The sequence below is a fragment of the Myotis myotis genome, unplaced genomic scaffold (genome assembly GCF_014108235.1).
Source record: "Myotis myotis isolate mMyoMyo1 unplaced genomic scaffold, mMyoMyo1.p scaffold_m19_p_3, whole genome shotgun sequence".
In the NCBI taxonomy this organism is placed as follows: Eukaryota; Metazoa; Chordata; class Mammalia; order Chiroptera; family Vespertilionidae; genus Myotis; species Myotis myotis.
In genome coordinates this window covers 188585077-188603278 of record NW_023416335.1, presented here as the reverse complement: position 1 = coordinate 188603278, position 18202 = coordinate 188585077, and the positions used below count along the sequence as shown (strand labels likewise).

The following is an 18202-nucleotide window of genomic DNA, read 5'->3' as shown; positions in this document are numbered from 1 at the left end:
CCAGGTCCTGAACGGAGTCAGGAGATGCCCTTTCTCTCACCCACGCCACAAGGATGTGCACATCAGCCCTCCCCGTCCTCCATACAAATGGGTGTTACCTTCAGAGGCGACAGGACTGCCCTGGGAGTCATTATGAAAAATAAAGCATTTTTATCTAAAGGAACCATTTAAATAATGAAATTAAATTGAACTATGTATATTTAAAATGGGATTGGGCGCTTTCGCCCCCTTGTAGCCCAACAGTTGTGGTGGCTTCAAAATATGTCCACAAAGTATTTGATATGTCTCCCTTCAAATGGTGACACTTAATAGTCCCCCCCCCCCCCCGAATATGGGCCAGACTTAGTAACCTTTTCTGATAAAAAGAACAGGGCAGAAGTGGGTCTCTGTAACTTCTTTTTTCCCAAAAAAATGTATTTTTATTGATTTCAGAGAGGAAGGGCGAGGGAGAGAGAGACAGAAACACCAGTGATGGGAGAGAATCATTTATCAGCTGCTTCCTGCATGCCCCACACTGGGGATCAAGCCCGCAACCGGGCCTGTGCCCTGACCGGGAATGGAACTGTGATCTCCAGGTTCATAGGTCGATGCTCAACCACTGAGCCACGCCAGCTGGGCTCTGTAACTTCTGACACTAGATCCTAACAAGGATTGTTTCTTCCTGCTGGATTACTCATTCTGGGAGAAGCCGGCCACCACGTCATAAGGACACTCAAGCCATCCCGTGAAGGGGCCCATGTGCAGAAAACTAAAGCCTCTCACCAACCAGTACCAACTGGCCACCAAGGTGAGTGAGCCGCCCTGGCAGCAGGTCCTCCAGCCCTAGGCTACCATCCCAGAACTACCCAGCTAAGCTGCTCCCAAATTCTTGACCCATCGAAATGATGAGATAATGTTTATTATTGTTTTAAGTGACTAAGTTTTGGGGCATTTTGTTATGCAGTAATAGAAAACGAATACACAGGTGTAAGTCTAGAAAAAAATAAGAAACCTCCTTTTTCTGGGCATATTTGAGCTGTAGTGTATTAAATAAGTGTCTCTGGTACATATGTGTGGTTCCAGATGTGGAAGGTGTGTGGTTTTATTAAGCTGAGAATATGAGGAAGGGGAGAAAAGAATTAGGCACGTTACAGTGTTATCTAAAAGGAAAGGAAGAAAGGAAGCCACTTAGGTCGAGGGGGGTTTATTATAAAGACTCAGAAGAACTGCAGGGAACTCAAGAACAGGAAGGGATAAGTGGACTGAAATAAGGGATCAGAAAACTGTCAGCACCGAGACAGCCACCAACTCCCTCTCTTTGTCTCTGGCCTTCTAGGTCTATTGTCTCCTATTCTCTCTGCTTCTCTTAGACATCAGCTCATTCTGCTTTACACTGCATTGCTGCCCCCAAATGGAAGCCCCAAATGGCAACTTTGCCTCTGAAATTTACATGACTTTATAAATTCAATGCTTCTATCTAAATGAGTCAGTCTCAATTAAAAATAGAATTACCATATGATCCAGCAAGCCCCTTCTGGGTCTATATCCAAAGGAACCGAAATCTATCTCAAAGAGACATCTCTCTCCCATGTTCATTGCAGCATCATTCACGGTAGCTAGGATATAGAAACAACCTAAGTTTCTGTCGGTGGACAGATAGATAAAGAAAATGTCACACACACACACACACACACACACACACACACACACACACACACACTGGAATATTATTCAGCTTTAACAAAGAAGGAAATCCTGCCATTTGTGACAACATGGATGAACCTGTAGGGCATTATACTAAGTGAAATACACCAGACACAGGAAGATAAATACTGCACAATCTCACCTACATGTGGAATCTAAAAAAAATCAAATTCATAGTAACAAGTAGAATGGTGGATACCAGGGGCTTGGGGGGAAATGGGGAGATACTGGTTAAAGAAAAGAAACTTTCAGTATAAGGTGAATAAGGTCTGGAGACCTAATGTGCAACATGGTGACTATCTATATATATAAAAGCCTAAGTGACCAAACAACCGAACGACAGGAACAACTGGTCGCTACGATGCGCACTGACCACTAGGGGGAAGATGCTCAATGCAGGAGCTGCCCCTTGGTGGTCACTGCACTCCCACAGTGGGAGTGCCACTCAGCTGACCAACCATCCCAGTGTCCCCCCAGCCCTGCCGCAGCCACTCCCTCCCTCAGTAGTCTTGCGGGTCCAATCTCCCGAGAACAGGCCAGGCACCAGCAAACCAGTGCCAACAGCACAATTCTGACAGCCGCCAGTCTCCTGGAAGTCGGCCTTGGGCACCACGGCCGCGTCCCCTCCCTAGATGCTCTGCAAGGAAGAAACAATATAAAAGCGACTGCCAGGTGGCTCCTGACAACCTGCGCAAATGTCAATGGGATGCATCTGGATCCCGGGCCCGGCAAGGGCATCCTACCCCCTGCCCAAAGGGCTGATCGCATCCTGCTCCCCCTCACCCCTCTCAGGACTCCATCCATGCATGAATTCATGCACCTGGCCTCTAGTAGTTAATAATAATGTATTGTGTACTTGAATTTGCTAGGAGAGTAGATTTTAAGTGTTGTCACCACAACACACAAGAAAATGGTAACTATGTGATATGGCTATGTTAGTTAGTTGGTTATGGTAATCATTTCACAATGTATAGGTATATCCAAACATGCCGGGAGCCGGTCCATGCTTGCTGTTTCAAGGGACCTGGCATATATGGCATACTGTTCTTAATATGTTTGCTCACCTTCTTGGCACTATGTGTTTTAACCAAGGTCTCTGAGAAAGGTTGTTTCCCCAGGTAGGGATTTTCCCCTGAAGTTAGGGAGGGAATAAAACCTCTTAACTAGTGCCAGGTGGGTAATTAATCACTTTAACTACGAACAATCATGCTTAAGCTACATAATCTTTACTCCCTGGAATGGAGATAAGAAACGCCCTAACCTTTGTAATAGAGATTGATAGGATTGAATCAACTGGTATAAATACAGATGTAATAAGACAGCAAGACACAGAACTTAGAATACAGAACTTAGAACACAGAACTTAGGAGACAGAACTTAGAACACAGAACTTAGGATACGGAACCAAGAGAGACAGAACCTAGGCACAGAACCTACACAGAACGTTCTCTAGAGACAGAAGAACTTCACTGGAGAGAACATGGCAAAAGTTCCTGGACAGAAACTGGCCTCAGAACCTAGAGACAGAACCTAGCGAGAGAACATGGCAAAAGATCCTGGACTGAACCTGACTACAGAAATTGGCAAGAGAACCTGACTAGAACCTGGTGACTGAACCTGGCTGGAGAACCTGGACAGAACCTGGCTGGAGAACCCAGCGAGGGAACATGGCTACAGAACCTGGCTGGAGAACCTAGCAAGAGAACATGGACACAGAACCTGGCTGGAGATCCTGGCTAGGCTGCTGATCAACTGAACGCTGTCTCCGTGTCATTCCTTCTTCGCTGACTCCATCCACACCTTTGGGGACCCCTGGACCTGCTGGGGTTGGACTCCGGCATCTGGCGCCCAAACAGGGACCCCTAGGTAAGCCCTCCCCATTGAGAACCCCCACATTCGGGACGGATAGGACTCCACCATAGGAAGAGGGTGGATAGTCTTCGCCGACTCCGTCCACACCTTTGGGAACCCCTGGAACAGGATTCCCCTAGGTAAGCCCCCCCCCCCCATTGAGAACCCCCACATTCGGGACGGATAGGACTCCACCAGGGTATTGCAGACCCCCCTATAGAGGATAAGTAGGGTAAGAAGGTGGATAGTACAGAACTTAGATTGAGAAGATGTACTATACTGAGTCCAAAGAAAGAAGACTCTGTATTGATTCTTAGATTGAGAAGATGTGCCATACTGAGTCCAAAGAAAGAAGACTCTGTATTGATCTTTAGACTAAGAAGATGTGCCATACTGAGTCTAAAGAAATAAGACTCTGTATTGATCTTTTAACACATATGCTTGCTAGCAGAGGAATTAAGGTTACTCCCAGTCAGACAGAACGTTTTATACAAGAAGTATGTCCATGCTTTTCTGAGGAAGGAAAGGTAAATGTAAAGGCATGGGAGAAGGTAGGCCCAAGGAGCCTTATCCTTAACCCCACTGCAGCCTTTCCACCCTGGGAAAGTGCAGGATTGGCAAGCTCTCTCTGGGGTTATAGATCAGGACTCAGGTAATAGCGGAAAGCGCCAATCCTACTCTTAAAATGGATACAAGAGAGCATTTGGGGTTTTTCTTTTTAATGCCTGGTTTTAAAAAATAAAAAAGGGGGAATTTGCCGGGAGCCGGTCCATGCTTGCTGTTTCAAGGGACCTGGCATATATGGCATACTGTTCTTAATATGTTTGCTCACCTTCTTGGCACTATGTGTTTTAACCAAGGTCTCTGAGAAAGGTTGTTTCCCCAGGTAGGGATTTTCCCCTGAAGTTAGGGAGGGAATAAAACCTCTTAACTAGTGCCAGGTGGGTAATTAATCACTTTAACTACGAACAATCATGCTTAAGCTACATAATCTTTACTCCCTGGAATGGAGATAAGAAACGCCCTAACCTTTGTAATAGATATTGATAGGATTGAATCAACTGGTATAAATACAGATGTAATAAGACAGCAAGACACAGAACTTAGAATACAGAACTTAGAACACAGAACTTAGGAGACAGAACTTAGAACACAGAACTTAGGATACGGAACCAAGAGAGACAGAACCTAGGCACAGAACCTACACAGAACGTTCTCTAGAGACAGAAGAACTTCACTGGAGAGAACATGGCAAAAGTTCCTGGACAGAAACTGGCCTCAGAACCTAGAGACAGAACCTAGCGAGAGAACATGGCAAAAGATCCTGGACTGAACCTGACTACAGAAATTGGCAAGAGAACCTGACTAGAACCTGGTGACTGAACCTGGCTGGAGAACCTGGACAGAACCTGGCTGGAGAACCTAGCAATGGAACATGGCTACAGAACCTGGCTGGAGAACCTGGAGAACCTAGCAAGAGAACATGGACACAGAACCTGGCTGGAGATCCTAAGCAGAACCTCTCTGGAGATCCAGACCAGAACTTGGCTGGAGATCCTGGATGGAGATCCTGGCTAGCCTGCTGATCAACTGAACGCTGTCTCCGTGTCCTTGCTTCTTCGCCGACTCTGTCTACACCTTTGGGGACCCCTGGACCCGCTGGGGTTGGACCCCGGCACAAACATAACAGTGTACACCTTAAATATATATAATTCTTATTTGTCAATCATACTTCAATAAAGATGGGAGGGGAGGGGCGGAATATGACCTAGTCTCTCAATGTTCTGATCTAAATTCTTAGGAGGCAGATTGACTCAGCTTAAGTCAGAATAGAGCCAGATCCAATAAGCTGTGGGTGCTGAGTTAGAAGAGTTCATGTACTACCCTCTCAGCACTCCCTAACAAACTGGCAAATTTTATAAAAGGAAAGGGCAAGGAGTGGAAGGAAATGACTGATGGAGGAAATGACTGGTATTTGTGTGTGTGTGTGTGTGTGTGTGTGTGTGTGTTTAAAATTCCATTCCATTAACTTGGCCTGACCGATGTGGCTAAGTGGTTGGGCATCAGCCCAAGAACCAGGAGGTCATGGTTGGTTCCCGGTCAGGCCATATGCCCTGGTTGTGGGCTCAATTCCCAGTGTGGGGTGTGCAGGAGACAACCAATCAATGATTCTCTCTAATCTTGTTTCTATCTCTCCCCCCCTCTCCCTTCCTCTCTGAAATCAATACAAATATTTTTTTTTAAATAAAATAAAATTCCATTAACTTTCCACTGGCGTGACTGCCAACAGCCCCACTGGAACCTCCACAATACCTATGGCCTCCATTTCAATCACCCACCTGGATATGCAGGCCCTTTCCACTGAAGTTTACCCACATGTACACCATGCTGTTTCATCCCTCCACAGCTTAGATTTGACCCATGGTTTCCTCTGCCTTGTCCACCTTGGGAATACCTATTCTTCTCTTAAAGCCAGGTGGGTTTCATCTTTTCTGAGGTTCTATGTCCCCCTTAACCCTACCCTCTCCAAAATAAGTTACATCTTTTTTACTATTGAACTTCTTTAATTTTCACATATACTACTTCTGTAAACACATACATAATATTGCATTGTGTTCATAGATTCTTGTAGGGAGGAATGTCACTCAATTTATCTTTATACCTTTAACATATGAAAAACAAAGCAGGTGCTCAACAGTAGTGTTCCAGCACCTTGCACAAGCATGACTTGAGACCAACTTAAAGCAACTTAATTTTTATTTTTCACTGTGCCTGTGAGTACCCTTTCTAGGGAGGTTTTCTTCACCCAACCCTGAGTGAAAACTTGGGCAGTCCCATTCCTTTTTCTGGTTACTTTTAATTAAGAGACGTTAGTAATTGGCCCCGGCTGAGTATCTCAGTTGGTTAGAGCATCATCCTGATACACCAAGGTTTCAGGTTCGATCCCCTGTCAGGGCACATACAAGAATCAACCAATGGCCCTGACCAGTGTGGCTCATTGGTTGGGCATCGTCCCATGTCCCAAAAGGTTGCCAGTTCGATTCCCGGGCAGGGTACATGCCTGGGTCATGGGCTGGATCCCCGGTGGGGTGTGCAGGAGGTGGCCGATCCATGTCCTGCTCTCACATCAATGTTTCTCAATCTCTCTCTCTCTCCCTTCCTCTATCTCTAAATATCAATCAAAAAAACCTTTTAGGAATCAACCAATGAATGCATGAATAAGCGGAACAAGTTGATGTTTCTCTCTCTTTCCTTTCTCTCTCAAAATCAATAAATAAAAATTTAAAGAAAGAGATGTAATTAAAATATTCAGTCCTGTATAGTAGTCAAAAGCTACCACCCGACTTCAAGTTCAGGCTTTCCTCCCTTCTCCTAGTTTGTGCCTGCTGTAGATAGGGAAGCTTAATTTAGGTAAAGAGTGTGGCCACTTCTCTCTTTCCCTGACTTGTTTTCTAACATTGCTCCAATAACTCCATTCAAATATCCTCTTCAAAACCCCTTCCCCAGCCATCATCTTGATACTTTATGCCCTTGATGTGAGAGTTTAAGAGTAGTCTAATCAGTTCTCACCCTCCTACATTTTGCAAAAGTCCTACAGAGTGGTCTGTCTCTGATTTCAGGCAGCACTCCTATTTTTTTATTTTTTTTATTTTTGCTAATCCTACCTGAGGATATTTCTCCATTGATTTTTAGGAAGAGTGGAAGGGAGGAGAGACAGAGAGAGAAAAAACCATCAACGTGAGAGAGACACATAGATCGGCTGCCTCCTGCACGTGCCCCAACCGGGGCCAGGATAGAGCCTACAACCAAAGTATGTGCCCTTGACTGAAATCAAACCCAGGACCCTTCAGTCCACAGGCTGATGCTCTATCCACTGATCCAAACCAGCCAGGGCAGCACTCTTATTTTAACATACTTTTATAAAAGCTTAACTAACGTGTCACCACTTGGGATTTTTCTATTTCTAACTTTCAATTGCTTCTCTCCTCATTCTGAGTCTCCTATCCTTCTACCTGACTCCATTCCTCATTTCTGCATAATCTGCTATTCACCCACTTCATAACTTCTAATTACTGACCCCTGCCCAGTCTCTGAATCCCTTGCCTCCTTACCGAGGAGACAATGTTTAGCCCTTTCACCAATTCTCTTAATAAACAAACTAATGTGCTTCTCAAGAAGAGGGGCCCAAGTAAAGGAAGGTTACCCTATGTGGCAGAAGATTTCCTGGCCGTTACTGACCCATATAGGTCTTGATATCCAATGACTGAAGTCGTAGGTGGTTTCAACTACTGAAACACATATATTTCTAGAAACCAGAGTTGTCCTACTAGAAAGTACCTTGTCCTTACAAGCTCAAATTCCATGCCATCCCTCTTATTCCAAATGATTCCCTATTCATTAAAAAACTACAAAAACAGATGTGAACCTCACCTTTCTCATCTGTTAGTACCAGCACCACCACTTGGGTAGTTAGGGCAGCTACACCAACCTGACAGGCTATGAGAAGGGGCTTCATCATCAATGTCCTGCTGCGCGTGCTTTCCCACAGGCACGGACCCACTGGAGAAGAACATCCACATGCATACACTTCAGTGATGCCTTGATGCTCCTCCCCAACCAATGGAGCAGAGTGGGCTGTAAAAGTTCACTCCACCCTTCCACTGCCTTTAGGCCTGCTGATAGCCCAAGATTCACCATGTGACAGTGCAATAAAGACATCATTATCTGTTTTGCCTGTGCTAGATCAAAGGACCAACTTAGGAGGCTCAAATTCCCCATTTTTACAACAAATCCTATATATTCCTGGGACCTGTATTAATGACTTCATCACTGACCTTTCCAAAATTAGGATGCTCACAACATTTTTACCATAGTGGTCTGTTTTCTGAATATACTAGTAACTTACTATGCCCTATTTGTCTGCCCATCTCAAACTCTAGCCTTTATTCCTCCAGAATTTTTCAAATACATAGCTATCCAGATCAGGTGGTCTTACACCACAGGTCTAATTTCTTTCCTCCTTCTCCTAGAGCAGTGGTTCTCAGCCTTGGCTGCACATTAGAATCACCTGGGAATCTTTTTAAAATCCTGATTTCTGGGCCTCATCCTCCGGAAATTCTGTTTCTTTGTTACTAATGTTGTGGCCCCACCTCATAACAAAGAAACAGAATTTCTGAAGGATGAGGCCCAGAATCAGGATTTTAAAAAGATTCCCAGGTGATTCTAATGTGCAGCCAAGGCTGAGAACCACTGTTCTAGAGGGAACTCTTAAAGCAGTGGTTTCTTCGTAGCAAAATGAAGAGCTTTAAGACATACTGACCAAAAACCAACCAAACAACAAACAAACAAAAACCCATACTGGAGAGAAACCAAGATGGCGGCATAGGTAAACACCGGAAATTGCTGCCTCGCACAACCACTTCAAAAATACAACTAAAAGTCAAAACAGACATCATCCAGAACCACAGGAAGGCTGGCTGAGTGGAAACTCTACAACTAGAAGGAAAAAGAAAAGCACACTGAGACTTAGAGGAGGTGTGGAAGTAAAGTGCAGAGGTACTGAGGCTCACACAGAAAGGGCTGGCAACTGAGGACGAGGTTGTCTTTTTCAATCGGGAGGGAGTCTCAAGCTCCCGACTGCTCTGAACTTGTTCCGGGCAAGTCTCTGGAGACCCAGACAAATACGGGGAGAAACTGGACTGTCTGGCATCGGTCAGAACTCGAGGGTGGCTCTCTCTCAGAGGTGCTTGCAGCGACTACCGGGACACTGAGACCCAGGACCTCTTAGGGCAGGGCTGAAAAGCAGCCATAGCTGCTTGCTCCGCCCTGTTGATCCCCTGAGACCCCGCCCTACCCAAGCTGTGTGCAGAGGCTTTTGCATACGAAAGGCCTGGCCCTTTGCAATCTGAAAATTACCTAACAAACTGCAGCTGGGTCAGAGAGACCCAGAACTTCCAAAAGAAGGCCCAAGGCCCCACAGCAGCTTGCACTGATTCATAGCTGGGCCTCATCTGGGCACCTTCAAACCCCAAACAAAGAAGAGGAATCTGAAGATCTCTCATAGCTCCTGCTGGGTAGCCTCAGGCAGAGGCTAAATTAGCACCTCCTTAGAGATCCAAGAGTCAGTGTACCCAGTGGTCAGAGTGAGACCATCCAGATTACAACTCCTCAGATCCATAAGGGACACACTCAGGGGGCAGACTCAGTGAGCACCAAAGCCCCATTGAAGCAAGTCTTGCCCCGTAAGGGTGTCTCCAGCACAGAAGTTCTCCCACTGCAGACACAGCTGATTCTCACAGCCAGTTAGCCTGGAGGTCAATTCCTCCCAGTGATACCTACAACAATCAAGGCTTAACTTTTGGTGTCTAGCCCCAGCAGGTCCAGGGGTTCCCAAAGGTGTGGATGGAGTTGGCGAAGAATGAAGGACACGGAGGCAGCATTCAGTTGATCAGCATAGCGAGGTTCTCCCTTTATTCTCCAGTTACATCTGTATTTATACCATTTGATTTTAATCCTATCCATTCTATTCCAAAGGTTAGGGCTTTTGTTATCTCCATTCCAAGGTTACTACTCTATTGTTCTGTTAAGCTACAAGGAAGTAACTGAAGGAGATTATCCTAAGTAAAGATTATGTAGCTTAAGCCTGATTGTTCATAGTTAAAGTGATTAACTACCTGCCAGGCACTTAGTTAAGGGGTTTTACTGATTCCCTTCCTTACTCCTGTTAATCCCCAACTCCAGGGAAAAATCCCCACCTGGGGAAAAAACCTTTCCCGGAGAGGTGACCTTGGTTAAAACACATAGCGCTAAGAAGGGGAGCAAGAGAAAGAAACACAGTTACCTACAAGGGAATACCCATACGACTGTCAGCTGATTTCTCAACAGAAACTTTGCAGGCCAGAAGGGAGTGGCAAGAAATATTCAAAGTGATGAATAGCAAGAACCTACAACCAAGATTACTTTACCCAGCAAAGCTATCATTCAGAATTGAAGGTCAGATAAAGAGCTTCACAGATAAGAAAAAGCTAAAGGAGTTCATCACCACCAAACCAGGATTATATGAAATGCTGAAAGGTATCCTTTAAGAAGAGGAAGAAGAAGGAAAAGGTAAAGATACAAATTATGAACAACAAATACACATCTATCAACAAGTGAATCTAAAAATCAAGTGAATAAATAATCTGATGAACAGAATGAACTGGTGATTATAATAGAATCAGGGGCATAGAAAGGGAATGGACTGACTATTCTCGGGGGGGGGGAAGGGGGGGGGGGGGGGGAAGAGACTGGACAAAAATCGTGCACCTATGGATGAGGACAATGGGTGGGGAGTGAGGGCGGAGTGTGGGAACTGAGAGGAGGGGAGTTATGGGGGGAAAAAAGAGGAACAACTGTAATAATCTGAACAATAAAGATTTAATTTAAAAAAAAAAACCCATACTGATCTCTGGAATTCACTCCCAGAAATTCTTTTCTAATTGGTTTAGGGCAGTGGTTGGCAAACTGTGGCTCACAAGCCACATGTGGCTCTTTGGCCCCTTGAGTGTGGCTCCTCCACAAAATACCATGTGCGGGCGTGCACGTACAATGCGATTGAAATTTCGTGGCCCATGCGCAGAAGTCGGTATTTTGTGGAAGAGCCACACTCAAGGGGCCAAAGAGCCGCATGTGGCTTGCGAGCCGCAGTTTGCCGACCACTGGTTTAGGGTGAAGCCTGGGCATTAGGATTTTTAAAAGCTCTCCAGGTGATTCTAATATGCTGGCAAGGTCTAGAATTTACCTTAAGGCTCTCTAAATACAGGTGGACCTCTGCTATATCCAATTTGATGGGTAGATGGCATGCATAAATGTGGCAAGAGGCTTGGGGAAGGAACTCTCATTTGTTGACCATATACTACATACCAAGTTCTATGCTACTAACTCATGTAGTCTTCTCAATAGCACCTCATTTCTTCTTTTCAATCATCCTATGAGGTAGGCACTGTTATCCTTATTGTACAAAGAGGGAAACGGAGACTTCAGAGAGGTCACACAGAATGATTGGCAGACCCAAGAATCAAACCCCAGGTCTGATTTCCAATTCCACACACTTACTGTGACACTATACTGAGATGTCATGCCTCTTATAGCTGGACGATTCCACTCCCTAGAACAGGAAACCTAAGTCAGCTTCAACCCGGAAATCCTATCCTATTGTATTCATGGATTTTCCCATGAACTCCACACAAATAGACCAGCTGCTAGGCCAGCCGTGGACAAACTACGGCCAAAGGGCCGGATCTTGAAATGAATAAAACTGTTGAAAAAAAAGACCGTACCCTTTTATGTAATGATGTTTACTTTGAATTTATATTAGTTCACACAAACACTCCATCCATGCTTTTGTTCTGGCCCTCCGGTCCAGTTTAAGAACCCATTGTGGCCCTCGAGTCAAAAAGTTTGCCCACCCCTGTGCTAGGCTATACTGTAGGCTGCCAAAGTGAAGTGAAGTGCTCCAGGGAGAACTTCTTGATAAGGGACTACCATGTCTGGGTCTTTACTGATGTGTTTCCATCTATATCTGCTACCTTAAGTCCTGTGGCTATAATGCTTACCTACAAGTCATTTCTTTGCTGGTCTAGTAAAATTATATACCCCATCAGCATCCTCTGCCTTGTTCTCCAGGCAGTACACAAAGAATCAAAATATACTGGCTAAACTGCCTAAGACTGCTGCCAATATCAACATGGACTAAAAGCTAGTGACCTGGGAAGCTAGAGGCTAGACGTACATATTTCTGTAATGTGCCAGTAGCCAAATTCCAACAATTTAACTCCATATAATGCACATTTCATTCTGGCTGAGGTATGGGGTTTGTGGAAGGTGGTAGGGACCAAGGGCCTCAGGGAGAGAGAACACTCCAGGGGGTTGGGTGGTACCTTTAAGATGTTGCAGGACAAAATCCAATGCTTGTGCAGGTGGCCCATGTTCCTGGGAGAGAAAGAGGTCAGATTAATCAGTTCTCTCAAAACAGTTCCCGAATTCCCGACTCCTGTTACCATAACTCTTCTTCCTAATCTCAACCACAGAGCTTGCCCGGACTATGGCTTCTACAATCCTCCTTGCTCCACCCACTTAGGATTTCTCAAGTCTCCTCTTACACATCAAGGGCTAAATGTGTGATAGGTTTACGCTGTTTTAAGAAAACCTCCTCTATGGCCACCAGTTTTATCTTTCCAGCCTCACCTCTTTGTTGTGCTGTATAGTTACTGCCTTAATTTACTTCTGAATTTTTCGCATCTCCTTCCCCCTGCATTACATTAGTTCACACTGACATCCTTTCTTGTTCTCCAGAAAATATTATATATATATATATATATATATATATATATATATATATATATATATATATATATATATATCCCTCAAATGTATTCCTTTGTCGCTTCCAGGTATCTTTCCAAGCACCCATACAACGTATCCCCCTTATTTTACAAAACCTCTGATCGGCTCAGCCACTCCCACCCCTTCCCTGCGGGATCGGCTGTCCCTTCCTGCTCCCCCACCGCGTTCAGGGCCAAATAAAAATGCGGAAAGCAGGGACCACCGTACAGGCCTGTAGAGCTGTGGCTGCAAAATCTCGGAGAATGCAGTGATGTGTGCTCGCAGCCATCGGAGCAACGTGACCCACCTTTCTCGAGGGCCAGATTTGGTTGGCCATCACCAAGCAGGAAGTTTTGAATTTTTTGGCGCCAAAGTGATTCGTCCCGCGCAGGCGCAAACGTACGCTTGGGTCGGGTGGGGAAATGCGCTGTTTGCGCTGGCAGATCTCGCGTGGTTTGGGGAAGCCGGAGAGCAGGAATGTTTTTTGGTGGCGTTGTGAAGCTTTTTTTTTTTTTTTTTTTTTTTTTAATGGAGCCGGGATGGATTAGTGCTGCAGTCAAGTGAAAAAGAAAAAAAAAATTAATCTAGAGTCGGCGGCGAGAACCAATGAGGGTAGTGTAATTAGCGGCAGTTCTCCGGGGCAGAAGACTTTTCCCCGAGGCCCCTGGGCCCCCGCACAAATTCTTCAGAGACAAATGCCAGGAGTATGTAAAAAAAATTAAATTAAATTAAAAGGGGGTGGAGGAAGAAAGAAAAAAGACAAGACAAAGCCAGGCTACCACCTCAGGGCGCAGTGTTTTGTTTTTGCACGTTTCACTACGAAAAGTCCGCTGGCTGCCAACCAACCAGTTTAACCTGCTGCCGCCGCTGCGCCTGCGCAGGAGTTTGTTTACGAAGTCGGGGCTCGGCTGGGTCCGGGGCTCGGGGCCTCGGGCGTTCACTGTTTTGATGGGTAACTCATGATGAAAATTATTTTTTCAGCCAGGAACACGGGTTGGAGGTTAAGAACAGGACCGTTTCTGTGTAAATCTGAAGCCAATGAAAATACGAACGGTAATGACAGCTCAGAACTCTCAAAAATTGTCGCCCCAGCAGACCTGTCGTGCAGAGGATAGCACCACCCTCGCCATAACGCAGAAGTGATAAGCAGCAAAGTAAACCCAGGAGCCGAGGCAGTATGTAGGGGCCTCCTTAAACTTAGTCTCTGTTATGGAAAAGATGCAAATACGCCTCAACCTGAGGCCAACCTCGAGCAATATCTGCCTGAGACTGACTCTTAAAGCCAGGTCAAAAAGGCAGCCATGCAAATTTTGAAACTAAAAAGAGATGACTCTAGAAGCAGTCGCCAGAAAAAGCACAAACCAAGAAGCAAATTTTAAAAGATGGTTTTAAGTTCCCTTCAAAGACAGTTTCAGATGGCTTAGAAGGCTGTGATACAAAACAAGAAGATAGGTTGAAACTACCAGTATGTCTTACAGATACGACTGGATGCACTTGCAAATAAAAAAGGCAGGCAAGCTGGTTTTTAAAAAATCTTTATAGAAAAGTTTCTAATGGTGCATTTTAATGTTCTCAAAAAGAACCTTAAATAGGTTCAGCTAAACCTGGATCTTTATCTTAGAGTTAGGTGAAAGTATAGTTTGGCAATTTTATCGGATTCTGTTTGTCAGATTTCAAATGATGCATTTGAAGACTTTAATTTGCAACAGAAGGTGAGATGTTTAGGGAGCATGGCATTAAGTAGAGAAAATGTATAGTCCTGTGAGGAGGGGCCAAATTTCTTAGGCTCTGGATGCTTTCAACATCATTCACAGTGCACAGTGAGCTTTCATTTAAAAAAATATAGCCTCTGGATTTTTCTTATATTCAATACCAGAGGACCGGTGCATGAAATTCATGCATGGGGGGTGGGGGGTGGGAGTGTGTGTGGGGGGGTGTCCCTCAGCCCAGCCTGCACCCTTTCCAATCTGGGACCCCTTCAGCTGCCAGACATCCCTCTCATAATCTGGAACTGCTGGCTCCTAACCGCTCACCTGCCTGCCAGCCTGATTGCCCCCTAACCGCTCCCCTGCCAGCCTGATTGATGCCTAACTGCTCCCCTGCTGGTCCATCGCCCCCAACTGCCCTCCCCTGCCAGCCTGATCACCCCCAAATGCCCTTCCCAGCTGGCCTGATCTCACCCCCAACTGCCCTCCCCTGCTGGCCATCTTGTGGCAGCCATCTTGTGATGATGACATGCGTGACACCACCTAGGCTTTAATTATATAGGACTAGAGGCCCGGTGCACAAAATTCATGTGGGGGGGGGGTCCCTCAGCCCGACCTGCACCCTCTCCAATCCAGGAGCCCTCAGGGGATGTCCTACTGATGGCTTAGGCCCGCTCCCCATGGGCCTAAGCCATAGTCTGGGCTACCTCTGCAGGAGGTGATCGGGCTGATCAAGGGAAGGTGCCGCCCCCATCGCCCTGCTGCTGCTGCTGCCACTGCTGTCTGCCGCAGCCACCAAGGTGTTTTCATCAACACAGACTCCAGTCCCTTCACCACAAAAAAATGACAACTTTCTTTAGGCATTTTCAAGATGTCTCTTTCATAGGATATGACCTTTCTTTCTTTTTTTTTTATCCTCACCTGAGGATATTTTTCCATTGATTTTTAGAGAGTGTGGAAGAGAGAGGGAAAGACAGAGAGAAACATCAATGTGAGAGGGACACTTCGATTGGTTGCCTCCTGCATGAGCCCTGACCTGGGCCCTGGCCAGGGAGGAGCCTGCAACCTAAGTACATGCCCTTGACCAGAATTGAACCTGGACCCTGCAGTCGGCAGGCCGAGGCTCTATCCACTGAGCCAAACCGGCCAGGGCAGGATATAACATTTCTTAGCTCCTCCAGCAGCAGAACTTTGTTTTTTCCTCCAGAAATGAGGTGGGAAAACCCTAGATCACCTCCTTGGATTCTTATTACCCAAGTTACCAAGAACACAGCAAATGGCGTACGGGGAGCTTAGCCGATGAGTGGTCACCACCGCCGTGGTGAGCTGGCAGGCTCTGCTCTCTGCAGGATGAGCTGCCGCGGCGAGCTGGCCTGCACCATCCATGGCTTGCCTCACCACACACGCAGTCCTCTCCCGCCCACCTGCGTGCACAGCCTCCTCCTGAGCCGTCGTGACCATTATGGCATCCTAGACAATTTGCATATTACCTCTTTATGTATACATATAGATGATAGTAAAATTTAGTAAATCTAGCAATTTGGACACTTACCTTTTAAGGCAAATTTGTACCAAAGTCAGAAGTGACTTTACTTGCTTCATTTTCTGGAGGTACATTCATTTGGTTGAGGGAAGGTGGTAACCAGTTTTCTAAGCCAACGTTGAATTGACATTTTCTTCATGACTAGCCTTCTGGTTCATACATATTAAGCACAATTAAGGTGAATTGACTCCTTGTTCACCTTAATGATTAAGACTCACTCATAAAAAAATGGCTCACTTTGTCAAGGCAATCCACAACTGTAAAAAAACTGAATACTTTTTTAACCCTCACCAGAGGACATATTGATTTTAGAGAGAGGGGAAGGGAAGGGAGGGTGTTGAGAGAGAAACATGACAGGGGATTGAACAGAAAACCTAAGTGTGTGACCTGGCCAGGAACCGAACCCACAACCTTTCAGTGTATGGGAGTACTGGACAATGCCTCAACCAACTGAGCCACAATGGCCAGAGCAACAGCTGAGTGCTTTTAATGCATATGATGAGATGGCTCAATAAAAAATTAAGTAGGGGGATTGGATGATGAGTTGATAAAGAATTGGGAATCCCTTGAGAGGATTGTGATGACTGATGAAAATGATAATGTAAGACTGGTAAGTAGTCAAATAAAACTTCATCTTTGTTCACTGAAAAAAAAGCAATTGTTTGATGAGTAAAAGAGACACTACTGGATTGATTTCCCATTGTTTGTCATATCACTCAGGAAATAATAGTTAGAAAAATGTCCACAATCGGTAGCTGAAAAAATTATCCATACCATTTCTTTAGCAGTGTATTAAGCATGCTCCTTCATGATTACCCTGACATTGTAAAGCAATGAAAAACTGCTGCCATTTGTATCAACATATTTATGTCAGTCTGGGTTCTTGAATTATTCTGACCCCAAGACAAATAAGAGGAATTGCTGAACAATAAATCTGATATGTATTACCAACTACCTAAAAGTGGCTGAATCAATACAATATTACTAAGTAAATGATAGAAACCTTTTGTCATGACATAACTTTACTTTTTTTAATAAATAGATAATTTTAATTTTAAAAAGTGTTAAACACATATATTAAGGCCAAATTGCTGCTTGTAGCTCTGCACTCTTTTAAGTGTTGGAAGTAACTCCAGCACTCTTGTTATGCCTTAAGAAGGAATGTTTCAATCAGATAGAAGGGAATCCTCAACAAGGGGGTGGTGAGTGTAACAGAAAAAGAAAGCATAAACTCTGGTTGTGAATGTTAAGCAATACCCACTGAGGGCATCTCTGCTGAAGCTCTTTTCCTTGTGCTAACTCCGCCCCATCCCCACCCCTCCTCCCTCCCATCCCCACCTCTGTGTGGCTGGCTTTTCATTACAATTATGTCTCTGATAAGGAAAGGTGCCTTTCTGCTCTGCCATCCTCAGTGTATTGAAGAGTCTTTGGTCATAGTCACAGGATGGCTGCCAAAGCTCCAAACAGCAAGTTCTCATGTGAAATGTTCCGAACAGAAAGGAAGAAGAGCTATAGGTAAAGAAGAAGAAAGCTTTGTGGCCTCTCTTATCATTCCATATGACTTCCCTTTACATCTCATTGTTCAACACTATTTGGCTACCCACAACTTTGAGGAAGGCTAGGAAAGTATGTATAGGGAAAACAGATACATTCTTTAATATGGTGCACTAAGAATAGCAGGGATATGGGAAATACTGTATAGGGTTAGGAGCAGATAATTTGAAACCTATGCAACTTTATTACTTGAGGACCATAAAAGTTACTATGCTAATAAAAAAAATTCTACATAGTTAAATCTCCAAAGGCATTTTTACTCAACAACATCCTTTAGAGAGCCATAAGGTCCAATATGTTAGCCACTAGCTGTGTGTGGCTATTAAGCATTTAAATGTGCTAATCCAAATAGAGCTGTGCTGTAAGTATGAAACATACACCGGATTTCAAAGACTTAGTATGGCGCTGGCTGGGTGGCTCAGTTGGTTGGAGTGTTATTCTGTACACCAAAAAGATTGTGGGTTTGATTCCTGCCAGGGCACATACCTCAGTTAAGGGGATT

At 44.9% G+C, this 18202-nt stretch overlaps 1 protein-coding gene across 7 annotated transcripts in view; it reads right to left on the bottom strand.

The window, feature by feature from the left end:
• The window catches only part of GPR19 (G protein-coupled receptor 19), a 35187-nt gene extending 21831 nt beyond the window's left edge, over window positions 1-13356 (bottom strand). For 2 of the 7 annotated variants that reach the window (XM_036301621.1, XM_036301619.1), the window contains exons 1-2: window positions 13126-13356; window positions 12453-12504 (exon numbers count right to left, since the gene is read on the bottom strand). The gene's annotated coding sequence lies outside the window, so the exon portion shown is untranslated. Of the gene's footprint in view, window positions 1-11436; window positions 11512-11628; window positions 11681-12452; window positions 12505-13125 lie in introns of those variants that run through there. The other 5 variants (XM_036301622.1, XM_036301623.1, XR_004966366.1 and 2 more) reach the window with 5 other exon arrangements.
• Window positions 13357-18202: the final 4846 nt, after the last annotated feature.